This window comes from Acartia tonsa, chromosome 1 (assembly GCF_053477335.1).
Source record: "Acartia tonsa isolate MP-2025a chromosome 1, ASM5347733v1, whole genome shotgun sequence".
In the NCBI taxonomy this organism is placed as follows: domain Eukaryota; kingdom Metazoa; phylum Arthropoda; class Copepoda; order Calanoida; family Acartiidae; genus Acartia; species Acartia tonsa.
In genome coordinates this window covers 27,033,751-27,052,015 of record NC_137260.1, presented here as the reverse complement: position 1 = coordinate 27,052,015, position 18,265 = coordinate 27,033,751, and positions in this window count along the sequence as shown.

The window sequence follows — 18,265 nt, the reverse complement described above, 5'->3', positions numbered from 1 at the left end:
CCCCCCATTTTTGACCCCCTTACAAAAATTTTTTTTTTTCCTTGAACTTCATGTGATCCTGACCTTGGTAAAATATTACATATTTCGTTTCACTCATATTCATAATTTCACCATAATCTAGAAGTTGTTATTTCGTCCTATTTTGTTCGGACGACACGGTGAAATATGCTGATACAGGCTGATGCCTTGGGACCGCGTGATGCAAGCTGGGGGAGGGAAAGAAGTAAGCAAGAGTAAAGAAAAGAAGCCAAAAAAATACCAAAAACATGAAAGAGCCATGAGATATGAGCAAAAAAAATTGGAGAAAAAAATTTTGAGAAAAAAATTTTGAGAAAAAAATTTTGGGAAAAAAATTTGGGGGAAAAAAAATTGTGGGAAAACATTTTTGGGGAAAAAAATTTTGGGAAAAAAATAACGGAAAAAAAATTTTAGGAAAAAAAAAATTGAGAAAAAAAATTTGAAAAAAAAATTTTGAGAAAAAAATTTTGAGAAAAAAAAAATTGAGAAAAAAAAATTTGAAAAAAAAATTTTGAGAAAAAAATTTTGAGAAAAAAATTTTGGGAAAAAATCAAGGGAAAAAAATTTTGGGAAAAAAATTTTGGGAAAAAAAATTTGGGGAAAAAAAATTTGGGGAAAAAAAAATTGAGGGAAAAAATTTTTGGGGAAAAAATTTTGGGAAAATAATAATGGAAAAAAAAAATTAAGGTGAAAATTTGGCGAAATAAATTTAGAGAAAAAATTAGGGGAAAAAATTTTGGGAAAAAAATTTGGGGAAAAAAAAATTTTGGGAAAAAAATTTTGGGAAAAAAAAATTTGAGAAAAAAGTCAAGGGAAACAAATTTCTGGAAAAAAAATTGAGAGAAAAAAAATTTGGGGAAAAAAAATTTGGGAAAAAAAATTGAGGGAAAAAAAATTTGGGAAAAAATAATCAAGGGAAAAAAAATTAGAAGAAAAATTGAGGGGAAAAATATTAGAGAAAAAAATTGAGGGAAAAAATTAAGGGAAAAAAAATTTTTGAAAAAAAATTTTAAGAAATATAATTTGGGGAAAAAAATTTTGGGAAAAAAAACTTTGTGGAAAAATGTTTAGGGGAAAAAATTTTAGTGAATAAAAATTTTAGGAATAAAAAATTTTGGAAAAAAAATTGGGGAAAACATTTTAGGGAAAAAAATTTGATGAAAAAAAAATTTTAGGGAAAATATTAAGAGGAAATAAAAATTAGGTAAAAAAAATTTGGGAAAAATTTTAGGGAAAAACATTTGAGAAAAAAAAAATTTAGGGAAAAAAAATTGAGGAAAACATTTTGGGGAAGAAAATTTAAGGAGAAAAAATGAAGGGAAAAAAAATTTGGAGAACAAAACTTAGGGAAAAAATTTTAGGAATAAAAAGTTTAGTGAAAAAATTGGGGAATAAAATTGGAAATAAAATTTTGGGGAAATAAAATTTATGTTAAACAATTGTAAGAAATTTTGGAAAAAAACAAGAAAATATTTACAAAGTAATAATTGTTAGGATTAAAATATTTACAAAGTAATAATCATTAGAATTAAGAATATTTTCAAAGTAATAATCATTAGAATTAAAAATATGAGTAATTATTGATTGATTTGTAATAGATTAGATAATAAAACTGATATTATTTCACGAAAGTAATAATAATTTGTATTAGATTTGTAATTGGTTAGATAGTTTAATTGATTATTAAAAAATGTTATTTAGAAATGGATATAATTATAATGTGATAATCATAATATTATGATAAAAGATAATAATATGGATAATTATTGGTTGATTTGTAATAGGTTATTTAATATAATCTATAGTAATAAAATCATAATAATAATTAATAGGAGTATTTATTAATTTATTTAAAATAGGTAAGTATAATAATTAAAAATCATAATATTATAACTGATGAATAATAATAAATTATTATTATTATGTGTAATTATTGATTGATTGTAATGGGTATGATATTATGATTGGTAATCATAGTATTATAATTAATAATTGATAATGAGATAATAATTATTAATAAGAATAATTATTGATTGATTTGAAAAGGGTATGATAATATAATTGATATGTATAGTATTATAATTGGTAAGTAATAATTAATTATTATAAACATTTATTAATGATAATAATTGGTATGATAATATAATTGATAATTATAGTATTTTTATTAATTAGTAATAATAAGATAAGTATAATTGTTATGTGTAATTATTGATTGATTTGTAATAGGTAAGATATAATAATAAGATAAGTATAATTATTATGTGTAATTATTGATTGATGTGTAATAGGTAAAATGACATAATTGTTAATTATAGTATACTAATTAATAAGTAATAATGAGATAATTATAATTATCATGTGTAATTATTGATTGATTTGTAATATATTAGGTATGATAATTGATAATTACAAAATTATAATTAATATAAACTTCTAAGATAATTGATTGTTTTGTGAAGGGTAATATAACAAAATTGTTAATAGGTAAGAGAAAATGATTGATAATTATATTATTGTAAATTACAAATGATAATTAGGTAATAATAAGTATTTAATATAATTAATAAACAGATAATGGTAATGATTTTGAGTTGTAATTGGTAGATTACTAATTGGTTAAATAATATAATTGATAACTGTAGTCATTATACCTGTTAACAAAGATGTAAAGGTAGGGAGTGTACTAAAACTGAAGTTACCTCTGATCCTAAATACCCCCCTGCAAGAAACAAGTTTGGATGAAATAATTTTTTTGGAGCCTTCGGCTTAAAAAATTATTTCATCCAAACTTGTTTCTTGCGGGGGGTAAATACATTTCGGGGGGTGGTGTAATAATAGTAGTTGTTATATTTACAGAGAGAGTGTACTAAAACTGAAGTTACCTCAGATCCTAAATACCCCCCTGCAAGAAACAAGTTTGGATGAAATAATTTTTTTGGAGCCTTCGGCTTAAAAAATTATTTCATCCAAACTTGTTTCTTGCGGGGGGTAAATACATTTCGGGTGGGGTGGTGTAATAATAGTAATTGTTATATTTACAGAAAAAATTTATAATTTCTTGGAACCCCACCCCACTTTGAGGGGCTGTGGCTAAAAATTTTCACATCAGGGGGGGTCAATTTTTTTACATCCCTAAAACCGGCATTGCCAGCCAGTTTCACGGATGTGCCGGTCAGGCCTGTCGGCCTGCCGGTTCGTCCGTGGTCGGCCGCCGAAAATACGGCAAAAACAGCGTTTTTTGACGGTTTTTGGCCGATTTTGACCCAGGCCACTTTGGACGGCCGTCCCGGCCAGGGTAATTGGGGGAAAAAAATTGTGCAAAATAGCAATGAAGCGCAATGGCCCAGAGAATCCAGGGATATGTGTCCCAAGTCGGTCGGCCGACCGGCCTAGCCACACCAGCCCGCCGAAAATCCGCAAAAACAGCGATTTTTGCCGATTTTCGCGACCTTTGACGGCCGCTGCCGGCCAAACGGCTGGGCCGACCGCCTCCAGCCGCACATCTGCTGAACCGGCTTGGGATGGACTACAAAAAACTTGGAATACACGTGGCTTTGCCCCAAACACACGCCGCGCTACACAAAAAAAACACGTCAAAAAATGGCCATTTTTTGGATGCGCTAACTTTGCCGCCAATTTAAGGCCGGAAGACGGCCGGCAATTGCCTCCGGCAACACTAAATGATAGTTAGAGCCGGCCATTGTGGTTCTGTAGGTACCTTTAGATTTTTTCTCCCCCTCCCGGGAGGCCCACAGTGGCCAATACGGCAGGCCTGGTAAAAAAAAATTTGAAGTGCTCTAACTTTTCCGCCAATGGGGGGAAAATGTTGGGGCATGATTTTTCGGGAAGGCATTTTGCCATATTTTCAGGGTTTCCAAGGAATTTTCTCCAACTTGAAAAACCTGCGCGTTATTAACGATCAAAAAATCAACGTCTATTTTTACAAATTTGTCACATGGGAGGTTCAGAAACCTTATTTTTCAACTTTGCGCGCGCGCTGCGCGCGCGTTTTTGGTCCGATCTTCAAAATTCCAATTGTCTCACCTCTGGACGGCATTCAAGAATCCATAGCAATTTTCCTTTCGAAAATCGGCCTTCGGCCGCCACCCTGCGGGTGGGGGTGAGACCGCCGGACCCCCCATTTTGACCCCCTATACAAAAATTTTTTTTTTTCCTTGAACTTCACCTGATCCTATCTTGGTAAAATTATTTCATTTCATTCCATATTTCACCATAATCTAGAAGTTGTTATTTCGTCCTATTTTGTTCGGACGACACGGTGAAATATGCTGATACAGGCTGATGCCTTGGGACCGCGTGATGCAAGCTGGGGGAGGGAAAGAAGTAAGCAAGAGTAAAGAAAAGAAGCCAAAAAAATGACAAAAACATGAAAGAGCCATGAGATATGAGCAAAAAAAATTTTGGGAAAAAAAATTTTGGGAAAAAAGTTTGAGAAAAAAATTAGAGAAAAAAATTTTGAAAAAAAAATTTTGAGAAAAAAATTTTGGGAAAAAAAATTTGGGAGAAAAAAATTGTGGGAAAAAATTTTTGGGGAAAAAAATTTTGGGAAAAAAATAACGGAAAAAAAATTTTAAGAAAAAAAAAATTGAGAAAAAAAAATTTAAAAAAAAAATTTTGAGAAAAAAATTTTGAGAAAAAAAAAATTGAGAAAAAAAAATTTGAAAAAAAAATTTTGAGAAAAAAATTTTTTGAAAAAAATTTTGGGAAAAAATGAAGGGAAAAAAATTTTGGGAAAAAAATTTTGGGAAAAAAAATTTGGGGAAAAAAAATTTGGGGAAAAAAAATTGAGGGAAAAAATTTTTGGGGAAAAAATTTTGGGAAAATAATAATGGAAAAAAAAAATTAAGGTAAAAATTTTGGGAAAAAAATTTAGAGAACAAAATTAGGGGAAAAAAATTTTGGGAAAAAAATTTGGGGAAAAAAAAATTGAGGGAAAAAAATTTTGGGAAAAAAAAATTTGAGAAAAAAGTCGAGGGAAACAAATTTCTGGAAAAAAAATTGAGAGAAAAAAAATTTGGGGAAAAAAAATTTGGGAAAAAAAATTGAGGGAAAAAAAATTTGGGAAAAAATAATCAAGGGAAAAAAAATTAGAAGAAAAATTGAGGGGAAAAATATTAGAGAAAAAAATTGAGGGAAAAAATTAAGGGAAAAAAAATTTTTGAAAAAAAATTTTAAGAAATGAAATTTGGGGAAAAAATTTTGGGAAAAAAAACTTTGGAAAAATGTTTAGGGGAAAAAATTTTAGTGAATAAAAAATTTAGGAAAAAAAATTGGGGAAAACATTTTAGGGAAAAAAATTTGATGAAAAAAAAATTTTAGGGAAAATATTAGAGGAAAAAAAAATTAGGTAAAAAAAATTTGGGAAAAATTTTAGGGAAAAACATTTGAGAAAAAAAAAATTTAGGGAAAAAAAATTGAGGAAAACATTTTGGGGAAGAAAATTTAAGGAGAAAAAATGAAGGGAAAAAAAATTTGGAGAACAAAACTTAGGGAAAAAATTTTAGGAATAAAAAGTTTAGTGAAAAAATTGGGGAATAAAATTGGAAATAAAATTTTGGGGAAATAAAATTTATGTTAAAAAATTGTAAGAAATTTTGGAAAAAAACAAGAAAATATTTACAAAGTAATAATTGTTAGGATTAAAATATTTACAAAGTAATAATCATTAGAATTAAGAATATTTTCAAAGTAATAATCATTAGAAATAAAAATATGAGTAATTATTGATTGATTTGTAATAGATTAGATAATAAAACTGATATTATTTCAAGAAAGTAATAATAATTTGTATTAGATTTGTAATTGGTTAGATAGTTTAATTGATTATTAAAAAATGTTATTTAGAAATGGATATAATTATAATGTGATAATCATAATATTATGATAAAAGATAATAATATGGATAATTATTGGTTGATTTGTAATAGGTTATTTAATATTATCTATAGTAATAAAATTATAATAATAATTAATAGGAGTATTTATTAATTTATTTAAAATAGGTAAGTATAATAATTAAAAATCATAATATTATAACTGATGAATAATAATAAATTATTATTATTATGTGTAATTATTGATTGATTGTAATGGGTATGATATTATGATTGGTAATCATAGTATTATAATTAATAATTGATAATGAGATAATAATTATTAATAAGAATAATTATTGATTGATTTGAAAGGGGTATGATAATATAATTGATATGTATAGTATTATAATTGATAAGTAATAATAAATTATTATAAACATTTATTAATGATAATAATTGGTATGATAATATAATTGATAATTATAGTATTTTTATTAATTAGTAATAATAAGATAAGTATAATTGTTATGTGTAATTATTGATTGATTTGTAACAGGTAAGATATAATAATAAGATAAGTATAATTATTATGTGTAATTATTGATTGATGTGTAATAGGTAAAATGACATAATTGTTAATTATAGTATACTAATTAATAAGTAATAATGAGATAATAATAATTATCATGTGTAATTATTGATTGATTTGTAATATATTAGGTATGATAATTGATAATTACAAAATTATAATTAATATAAACTTCTAAGATAATTGATTGTTTTGTGAAGGGTAATATAACAAAATTGTTAATAGGTAAGAGAAAATGATTGATAATTATATCATTGTAAATTACAAATGATAATTAGGTAATAATAAGTATTTAATATAATTAATAAACAGATAATGGTAATGATTTTGAGTTGTAATTGGTAGATTACTAATTGGTTAGATAATATAATTGCTAACAGTAGTTATTATACCTGTTAAAAGAGATGGAGTGGTAGAGAATGTATTGAAACTGAAGTTACCTCAGATCCTAAATACCCCCCTGCAAGAAACAAGTTTGGATGAAATAATTTTTTTGGAGCCTGCGGCTTAAAAAATTATTTCATCCAAACTTGTTTCTTGCGGGGGGTAAATACATTTAGAGGGGGTGGTGTAATAATAGTAGTTGTTATATTTACAGAGAGAGTGTACTAAAACTGAAGTTACCTCAGATCCTAAATACCCCCCTGCAAGAAACAAGTTTGGATGAAATAATTTTTTTGGAGCCTTCGGCTTAAAAAATTATTTCATCCAAACTTGTTTCTTGCGGGGGGTAAATACATTTCAGGGGGTGGTGTAATAATAGTAGTTGTTATATTTACAATAATAATAGTAGTTGTTATACTTACAGAAAAAATTTATAATTTCTTGGAACCCCACCCCACTTTGACGGGCTGTGGCCAAAAAAAATCACATCTGAGGGGGTCAATTTTTTTTACATCTCCATAACCGGCATTGCCAGCCAGTGTCAGGGATGTGCCGATCAGGCCTGTCGGCCAGCCGGTTCGCCCGTGGTCGGCCGCCGAAAATACGGCAAAAACGACGTTTTTTGACGGTTTTTGGCCGATTTTGACCCAGGCCACTTTGGACGGCCGTCCCGGCCAGGGTAATTGGGGGAAAAAAATTGTGCAAAATAGCAATGAAGGCCAATGGCCTAGAGAATCCAGGGATATGTGTCCCAAGTCGGTCGGCCGACCGGCCTAGCCGCACCGGCCCGCCGAAAATCCGCAAAAACAGCGATTTTTGCCGATTTTCGCGACCTTTGACGGCCGCTTCCGGCTAAACGGCTGAGCCGACCGCCTCCAGCCGCACATCTGCTGAACCGGCTTGGGATGGACTACAAAAAACCTGGAATACACGTGGCTTTGCCCCAAACACACGCCGCGCTATGCGCGAAAAACACGTCAAAAAATGGCCATTTTTTTGGTGCGCCGACTTTGCCGCCAATTTAGGGCCGGAAGGCGGCCGGCAATTGCCTCCGGCAACACTAAATGATAGTTAGAACTGGCCATTGTGGTTCTATAGGTACCTTCAGATTTTTTCTCCCCCTCTTGGGAGGCTCACAGTGGCCAATACGCCAGGCCTGGTAAAAAATTTTTTGAAGTGCTCTAACTTTTCCGCCAATTGGGGGAAAATGTTGGGGCATGATTTTTCGTGAGGCCATCGGGCCATATTTTCAGGGTTTAAAAGGAAATTAATGTAACTTGAAAAACCTGCGCGTTATTAACGGTCAAAAAACGAGAGGATAATTTGAACGAAATGGACTTTTTGACCTTTTTTCCCGCAATTTTCAACTTTGCGCGCGCGCTGCGCGCGCGTTTTTTCTCCGATTTTCGAAATTCCAATTGCCTCACCTCCGGACGGCATTCAAGAATCCATAGCAATTTTCCTTTTGAAAATCGGCCTCCGGCCGCCCCCCTGCGGGGGGGGGTGAGACTGAAAACCCCCCATTTTTGACCCCCTTCACAAAAATTTTTTTTTTCCTTGAACTTCATGTGATCAGGATCTTGGTAAAATTATTTCATAATTCGTTACACTCTTATTCATATTTCACCATAATCTAGAAGTTGTTATTTCGTCCTATTTTGTTCGGACGACACGGTGAAATATGCTGATACAGGCTGATGCCTTGGGACCGGGTGGGGCAAGCGTCAGGGAATGGGGCAAGCGTCAAAGAGAAAGGAAAAAGAGAAAGGAAAAAGAGAAAGGAAAAAGAGAAAGGAATAAGAGAAAGGAAAAAGAGAAAGGAATAGGATAAAATGCAACAGAAACAGAAAACAAACAGTTACAGGCAAAGGCATCAGCATTGGCTTAGTCATCAACCCAAGGCGTCAGCCTGTACCAGTGCAAAAACAGGGTCTAACCATAGAAAAAAAAACATGAAAAGATTTACAATGTAATAATCATTAAAATCAAAAAAAAAACATGAATGCATTTACAAAGTAATAATCATTAAAATCAAAAAAACATGAATGCATTGACAAAGTAATAATCATTGAAATCAAGAAAACAGGAATATATTTACAAAGTAATAATCATTACAGAAAATTTACAATTTCTTGAAACCCCACCCCACTTTGAGGGGCTGTGGCCGAAAATTTTCACCTCAGGGGGGGGTCAATTTTTTTACATCCCCAAAACCGGCATGGCCAGCCGGTTTCACGGATGTGCCGGTCAGGCCTGCCGGCCTGCCGGTTCGGCCGTGGCCGGCCGTCAAAGTACGGCCGAAAACGTCGTTTTTTGACGGCCTTTGGCCGATTTTGACCCAGGCCACTTTGAACGGCCGTCCCGGCCAGGATATGTGGGGGAAAAAAATTGTGCAAAATAGCAATGAAGGCCCATGGCCCATAGAATCCAGGGATATGTGTCCCAAGTCGGTCGGCCGACCGGCCTAGCCGCACCGGCCCGCCGAAAATCCGCAAAAACAGCGTTTTTTGACGATTTTCGCGACCTTTGACGGCCGCTGCCGGCCAAACGGCCAGGCCGACCGCCTCCGGCCGCACATCTGCTGAACCGGCTTGGGATGGACTACAAAAAAGTTGGAATACACGTGGCTGCGCCACGCACACACGCCGCGCTACGCGCAAAAAACACGTCAAAAAATGGCCATTTTTTGGGTGCGCTAACTTTGCCGCCACTTAAAGGCCGTAAGACGGCCGGCAATTGCCTCCGGCAACACTAAATGATAGTTAGAGCCGGCCATTGTGGTTCTATAGGTACCTTCAGATTTTTTCTCCCCCTTCCAGGAGGCCCACAGTGGCCAATACGGCAGGCCTCCTAAAAATTTTTTTGAAGTGCTCTAACTTTTCCACCACTTGGGGGAAAATGTTGGGTCATGATTTTTTGCGATGGCATTTTGCCATATTTTCAGGGTTTTCAAGGAAATTACTGTAACTTGAAAAACCTGCGCGTTATTAACGATCAAAAAACGAGAGGATAATTTGGACGAAACGTGAAATGGAGACTTTTTTTCCGCAATTTTCAACTTTGCGCGCGCGCTGCGCGCGCGTTTTTGCTCCGATTTTCGAAATTCCAATTGTCCTAGGTCCTCCCGGCATTCAAGAATCCATAGCAATTTTCCTTTTGAAAATCGGCCTCCGGCCGCCCCCCTGCGGGGGGGGGTGGGACTGAAAACCCCCCATTTTTGACCCCCTTCACAAAAATTTTTTTTTTCCTTGAACTTCATGTGATCAGGATCTTAGGTAAAATTATTCCATTTCATTCCATATTTCACCATCGTCTAGAAGTTGTTATTTCGTCCTATTTTGTTCGGACGACACGGTGAAATATGCTGATACAGGCTGATGCCTTGGGACCGGGTGGGGCAAGCGTCAGGGAATGGGGCAAGCGTCAAAGAGAAAGGAAAAAGAGAAAGGAAAAAGAGAAAGGAAAAAGAGAAAGGAATAAGAGAAAGGAAAAAGAGAAAGGAATAGGATAAAATGCAACAGAAACAGAAAACAAACAGTTACAGGCAAAGGCATCAGCATTGGCTTAGTCATCAACCCAAGGCGTCAGCCTGTACCAGTGCAAAAACAGGGTCTAACCATAGAAAAAAAAACATGAAAAGATTTACAATGTAATAATCATTAAAATCAAAAAAAAAACATGAATGCATTTACAAAGTAATAATCATTAAAATCAAAAAAACATGAATGCATTGACAAAGTAATAATCATTGAAATCAAGAAAACAGGAATATATTTACAAAGTAATAATCATTACAGAAAATTTACAATTTCTTGAAACCCCACCCCACTTTGAGGGGCTGTGGCCGAAAATTTTCACCTCAGGGGGGGGTCAATTTTTTTACATCCCCAAAACCGGCATGGCCAGCCGGTTTCACGGATGTGCCGGTCAGGCCTGCCGGCCTGCCGGTTCGGCCGTGGCCGGCCGTCAAAGTACGGCCGAAAACGTCGTTTTTTGACGGCCTTTGGCCGATTTTGACCCAGGCCACTTTGAACGGCCGTCCCGGCCAGGATATGTGGGGGAAAAAAATTGTGCAAAATAGCAATGAAGGCCCATGGCCCATAGAATCCAGGGATATGTGTCCCAAGTCGGTCGGCCGACCGGCCTAGCCGCACCGGCCCGCCGAAAATCCGCAAAAACAGCGTTTTTTGACGATTTTCGCGACCTTTGACGGCCGCTGCCGGCCAAACGGCCAGGCCGACCGCCTCCGGCCGCACATCTGCTGAACCGGCTTGGGATGGACTACAAAAAAGTTGGAATACACGTGGCTGCGCCACGCACACACGCCGCGCTACGCGCAAAAAACACGTCAAAAAATGGCCATTTTTTGGGTGCGCTAACTTTGCCGCCACTTAAAGGCCGTAAGACGGCCGGCAATTGCCTCCGGCAACACTAAATGATAGTTAGAGCCGGCCATTGTGGTTCTATAGGTACCTTCAGATTTTTTCTCCCCCTTCCAGGAGGCCCACAGTGGCCAATACGGCAGGCCTCCTAAAAATTTTTTTGAAGTGCTCTAACTTTTCCACCACTTGGGGGAAAATGTTGGGTCATGATTTTTTGCGATGGCATTTTGCCATATTTTCAGGGTTTTCAAGGAAATTACTGTAACTTGAAAAACCTGCGCGTTATTAACGATCAAAAAACGAGAGGATAATTTGGACGAAACGTGAAATGGAGACTTTTTTTCCGCAATTTTCAACTTTGCGCGCGCGCTGCGCGCGCGTTTTTGCTCCGATTTTCGAAATTCCAATTGTCCTAGGTCCTCCCGGCATTCAAGAATCCATAGCAATTTTCCTTTTGAAAATCGGCCTCCGGCCGCCCCCCTGCGGGGGGGGGTGGGACTGAAAACCCCCCATTTTTGACCCCCTTCACAAAAATTTTTTTTTTCCTTGAACTTCATGTGATCAGGATCTTAGGTAAAATTATTCCATTTCATTCCATATTTCACCATCGTCTAGAACTGAGTTGGTCCTATTTTGTTCGGACCACACGGTGAAATATGCTATGGGACCGCGTGGGGCAAGCGTCAGCGAATGGGGCAAGCGTCAAAGAGAAAGGAAAAAGAGAAAGGAATAGGATAAAGGAATAGGATAAAGGAATAGGATAAAATATATAGGATAAAATGCAACAGAAACAGAAAACAAACAGTTACAGGCAAAGGCATCAGCATTGGCTTAGTCAACAACCCAAGGCGTCAGCCTGTACCAGTGCAAAAACAGGGTCTAACCATAAAAAAAAACATGAAAAGATTTACAAAGTAATAATCATTAAAATTAAAAAAAAACATGAATGCATTTACAAAGTAATAATCATTAAAATCAAGAAAACATGAATGTATTTACAAAGTAATAATCATTGGAATGAAGAAGACAGGAATATAATTACAGAGTAATAATCATTACAGAAAATTTACAATTTCTTGAAACCCCACCCCACTTTGAGGGGCTGTGGCCGAAAATTTTCACATCAGGGGGGGGTCAATTTTTTTACATCCCCAAAACCGGCATTGCCAGCCGGTTTCACGGATGTGCCGGTCAGGCCTGTCGGCCTGCCGGTTCGGCCGTGGCCGGCCGTCAAAGAACGGCCGAAAACGGCGTTTTTTGACGGTTTTTGGCCGATTTTGACCCAGGTGACTTTGGACGGCCGTCCCGGCCAGGGTAATTGGGGGAAAAAAATTGTGCAAAATAGCAATGAAGGCCCATGGCCCATAGAATCCAGGGATATGTGTCCCAAGCCGGTCTGCCAACCGGCCTAGCCGCACCGGCCCGCCGAAAATCCGCAAAAACAGCGATTTTTGCCGATTTTCGCGACCTTTGACGGCCGCTGCCGGCCAAACGGCTGGGCCGACCGCCTTCGGCCGCACATCTGCTGAACCGGCTTGGGATGGACTACAAAAAACTTGGAATACACGTGGCTTTGCCCCAAACACACGTCGCGCTACACAAAAAAAACACGTCAAAAAATGGCCATTTTTTGGATGCGCTAACTTTGCCGCCACTTAAAGGCCGGAAGGAGGCCGGCAATTTCCTCCGGCAACACTAAATGATAGTTAGAGCCGGCCATTTTGGTTCTATAGGTACCTTCAGATTTTTTCTCCCCCATCCAGGAGGCCCACAGTGGCCAATACGGCAGGCCTCCTAAAAAAATTTTTGAAGTGCTCTAACTTTTCCGCCAATTGGGGGAAAATGTTGGGGCATGATTTTTCGGGAAGGCATTTTGCCATATTTTCAGGGTTTTCAAGGAAATTACTGTAACTTGAAAATCCTGCGCGTTATTAACGATCAAAAAACGAGAGGATAATTTGTGCAAAACGTACTTTTTTACCTTTTTTTCCGCAATTTTCAACTTTGCGCGCGCGCTGCGCGCGCGTTTTTGCTCCGATTTTCAAAATTCCAATTGTCCTAGGTCCTCCCGGCATTCAAGAATCCACAGCAATTTTCCTTTTCAAAATCGGACTCTGTCACCCCATATGACCCCCGCTGTTCAACTGCCGACCCCCCATTTTTGACCCCCTTCACAAAAATTTTTTTTTTTCCTTGAACTTCATGTGATCCTGACCTTGGTAAAATTATTTCATTTCATTCCATATTTCACCATAATCTAGAAAAGTAGGCCGTCCTATTTTGTTCGGACGACACGGTGAAATATCCCTGATACAGGCTGATGCCTTGGGACCGGGTGGGGCAAGCGTCAGGGAATGGGGCAAGCGTCAAAGAGAAAGGAAAAAGAGAAAGGAAAAAGAGAAAGGAAAAAGAGAAAGGAATAGGATAAAATGAAACAGAAACAGAAAACAAACAGTTACAGGCAAAGGCATCAGCATTGGCTTAGTCAACAACCCAAGGCGTCAGCCTGTACCAGTGCAAAAACAGGGTCTAACCATAAAAAAAAAACATGAAAAGATTTACAAAGTAATAATCATTAGAATCAAAAAAAAACATGAATGCATTTACAAAGTAATAATCATTAAAATCAAAAAAACATAAATGTATTTACAAAGTAATAATCATTGGAATCAAGAAAACAGGAATATATATATATTTACAAAGTAATAATCATTACAGAAAATTTTCAATTTCTTGAAACCCCACCCCACTTTGAGGGGCTGTGGCTGAAAATTTTCACATCAGGGGGGGGTCAATATTTTTACATCCCCAAAACCGGCATTGCCAGCCGGTTTCACGGATGTGCCGGTCAGGCCTGTCGGCCTGCCGGTTCGGCCGTGGCCGGCCGTCAAAGTACGGCCGAAAACGGCGTTTTTTGACGGCCTTTGGCCGATTTTGACCCAGGTCACTTTGAACGGCCGTCCCGGCCAGGATATGTGGGGGAAAAAAATTGTGCAAAATAGCAATGAAGGCCCATGGCCCATAGAATCCAGGGATATGTGTCCCAAACCGGTCGGCCGAACGGCCTAGCCGCACCAGCCCGCCGAAAATCCGCAAAAACAGCGATTTTTGACGATTTTCGCGACCTTTGACGGCCGCTGCCGGCCAAACGGCCGGGCCGACCGCCTCCGGCCGCACATCTGCTGAACCGGCTTGGGATGGACTACAAAAAAGTTGGAATACACGTGGCTGCGCCACAAACACACGCCGCGCTACGCGCGAAAAACACGCCAAAAAATGGCCATTTTTTGGATGCGCTAACTTTGCCGCCAATTTAAGGCCGGAAGTCGGCCGGCAATTGCCTCCGGCAACACTAAATGATAGTTAGAGCCGGCCATTGTGGTTCTATAGGTACCTTCAGATTTTTTCTCCCCCTCCCGGGAGGCCCACAGTGGCCAATATGGCAGGCCTCCTAAAAAAATTTTTGAAGTGCTCTAACTTTTCCGCCACTGGGGGGAAAATGTTGGGTCATGATTTTTTGTGACCCACCCGAGCCATATTTTCAGGGTTTCCAAGGAATTATCTCCAACTTGAAAAACCTGCGCGTTATTAACGATCAAAAAATCAACATCTATTTTGGATAAAAATGACATTTTGCACTTTTTTCCCGCAATTTTCAACTTTGCGCGCGCGCTGCGCGCGCGTTTTTTGTCCGATTTTCAAAATTCCAATTGTCTCTGTTCCGGACGGCATTCAAGAATCCGTAGCAATTTTCCTTTTCAAAATCGGCCTTCGGCCGCCACCCTGCGGGTGGGGGTGAGACCGCCGACCCCCCCATTTTGACCCCCTATACAAAAATTTTTTTTTTTCCTTGAACTTCACCTGATCCTATCTTGGTAAAATTATTTCATTTCATTCCATATTTCACCATAATCTAGAAGTTGTTATTTCGTCCTATTTTGTTCGGACGACACGGTGAAATATGCTGATACAGGCTGATGCCTTGGGACCGGGTGGGGCAAGCTGGGGGAGGGAAAGGAGTGAGCAAGAGTAAAGAAATGAAGCCAAAAAAATACCAAAAACATGAAAGAGCCATGAGATATGAGCAAAAAACAAATTAAGAAAAAAATTTTGGGTATAAAATTGAGGTAAAAATGTTTGAATGAAAAAAATTTTGAGAAAAAAAAATTTGGGGAAAAAATTTTTGGAAAAAAAATTTTGGGTAAAAAAATTTTGGGAAAAAAATTTTGGGAAAAAAAATTTGGGGAAAAAAAATTTGGGGAAAAAAAATTTGAGGAAAAAAAATTAAGGGATAAAAATTTTGGGAAAAAAAATTTTTGAAAAAAAAATTAAAAGAAAAATTTTTGGGAAAAAAAATTAAGAGAAAAAAATTTTGGGGAAAAAAAATTAAGGGAAAAAAATTTTGGAAAAAAAAAATTTGGGGAAAAAAATTAAGGGAAAAAAATTTGGGGAAAAAAAATTTGGGGAAAAAAAATTAGGGAAAAAAAATTTGGGGAAAAATTTTTGGGGAAAAAAATTTGGGGGAAAAAATTAAGGAAAAAAATTTGAGGAAAAAAATTTTGGGAAAAAAATATTTGGGAATAAAAATTAGGGAAAAAAAATTTGGGGAAAAATTTTTGGGGAAAAAAATTTGGGGGAAAAAATTAAGGAAAAAAATTTGAGGAAAAAAATTTGGGAAAAAAAAACTATCTATCTATCTATCTATCTATCTATCTATCTATCTATCTATCTATCTATCTATCTATCTATCTATCTATCTATCTATCTATCTATCTATCTATCTATCTATCTATCTATCTATCTATCTATCTATCTATCTATCTATCTATCTATCTATCTATCTATCTATCTATCTATCTATCTATCTATCTATCTATCTATCTATCTATCTATCTATCTATCTATCTATCTATCTATCTATCTATCTATCTATCTATCTATCTATCTATCTATCTATCTATCTATCTATCTATCTATCTATCTATCTATCTATCTATCTATCTATCTATCTATCTATCTATCTATCTATCTATCTATCTATCTATCTATCTATCTATCTATCTATCTATCTATCTATCTATCTATCTATCTATCTATCTATCTATCTATCTATCTATCTAATAAAAAAAATGATGTAAATGAATGTTGTTAAAAAAATGTAGAAAAAAATTTAAAATAAAGTGTTTAAAAAAAAGGTTCAACAAATGTTGAACAAAAAATGTTGGTAATAACATTTGGGGGGGAAAAATTTGAGGGAAAAAGTTTTAAATGCAAGGTCAGGTCCCCCCCGCTGCCGAAATTAATAGTACAGCGAGTATTGAGCAACTACAAATTGCCGGGTATCATGGTTTTTACCACTCACTGTGGCCTGCCTTATGCATCCCAATAATAGTTTATTTTAAATTTAGGTAGGTACCTACTATAAGAAAGTATTTATATATCTTGTGGGTCAAGACATTTCCAGTTATAGAATAGCTTCTGGTAATAATGATATTAAAAAAAATACTAGTAATTTTCATAGGTACCTACTACAGCAAAGAATTTATACATCTTGGGGGTCAAGACACTTCTAGTTATAGAATAGCTTTCAGAAATAATGAAATAAAAAAAAAGCATTAACCTGGAGCACCAAGGGAAGTATGCAATATTCCACAGTTTACACATAATCATTAGACTGCCATCTGGGTCAATTTCCTTTCTGGTTTTATTTCTCCATTTCATTTTTTTAAAAATAAATTTTTCCAATCTAAACAGTACAATAACAAATTGAGTAGGATGAAAGGTTGAAGAATAAAATTGGTTCAGGGGGAAAAATTGTGAATTTGAATAGAAAGAAAAATTTAAAGGGTAATGGGCATGAAACAAAAGTATAATTGAGAAGGAGAGAAAAAAATGTAGAATGAGGGGAGGAATAAATGAGTTATGGTTAGTCATTAACTATATGTATATATAATTATAATAACATATAAATACAAACACACAAATAAAAAAATAAATTTAAATTGTTAATCTATTGCTACTGTAGGATATCTATTTACAATATGGTTAACTTATTGAAATAACTACTTTTTGATTAAAAACTACTAGTTATCTTTTTTAACAAACAAAAAAAAGGATAAATAACTACAGGTAGAAAAGATTGTTAAATTACAATAATAACTAACTTTAAAGATACTAACTAAATAACTAAAAATAATGACTAATTTTAAAAAAAATAAGACAAAAAAACTATAAATCACAATGGGCATACAAATTAAATGTAAATTAACTAGGAATAAAAAAAAATACTAAACACTACATGTCAAAATAAAGGGTTAAGGTTAACTAATAGCAAATTTACCAGGTACCAAATTAAAAGTCATAATTATATTGAAATAGTTAGATAATGTTAAATTTAGGATTTATAACAAGAAAAGCATTGAATACTATAAAAACTAAAAAAACCTGTGTGTCAGCCACCTACTTATTTATTATTCATAATAATATATATAAACACCTGAGGTGGTCCAATACCTAATTTGGACACTAATAATAATAGGTAATGAATGTATAATTCATCATAACCATAATTGGTGTGCACCAGTGCTGGAAGCACTGATGCATTTCAGTTATTTTCAAATTATATATATGTACATATATATATATATATGTGTTATATCCATAGACACAGGTTTATATTATATATATTTTATCCTGTTGTTTTGAGTAGGTGGGACACACAGTTGAAAGGTGTAAGGAACAACACCCCACCCCAACACATGAGTATTAATAATGTCTAACTTAGGGTCATGTGTAAGTGTTGTTCCTTTACATATAATACTGTGGGGAGTGGGGGGGGGGGGGGAGTAGTTGGTGATGTGTTGGCATGGAATAACAATAAACAGGAACAGTTATGTGGTTATAGAATTTGTGTATCAGGATTAATATGTTATGATAATGTCAAAGAAGAAAGTATGATCTATATAATTGTAAGGAATTCAGTCACTCTAAATTTATGAAACAAGTTGCCAACAAATCACTGTCTACCCCATCTACAACCCCCCCCCCTTGCC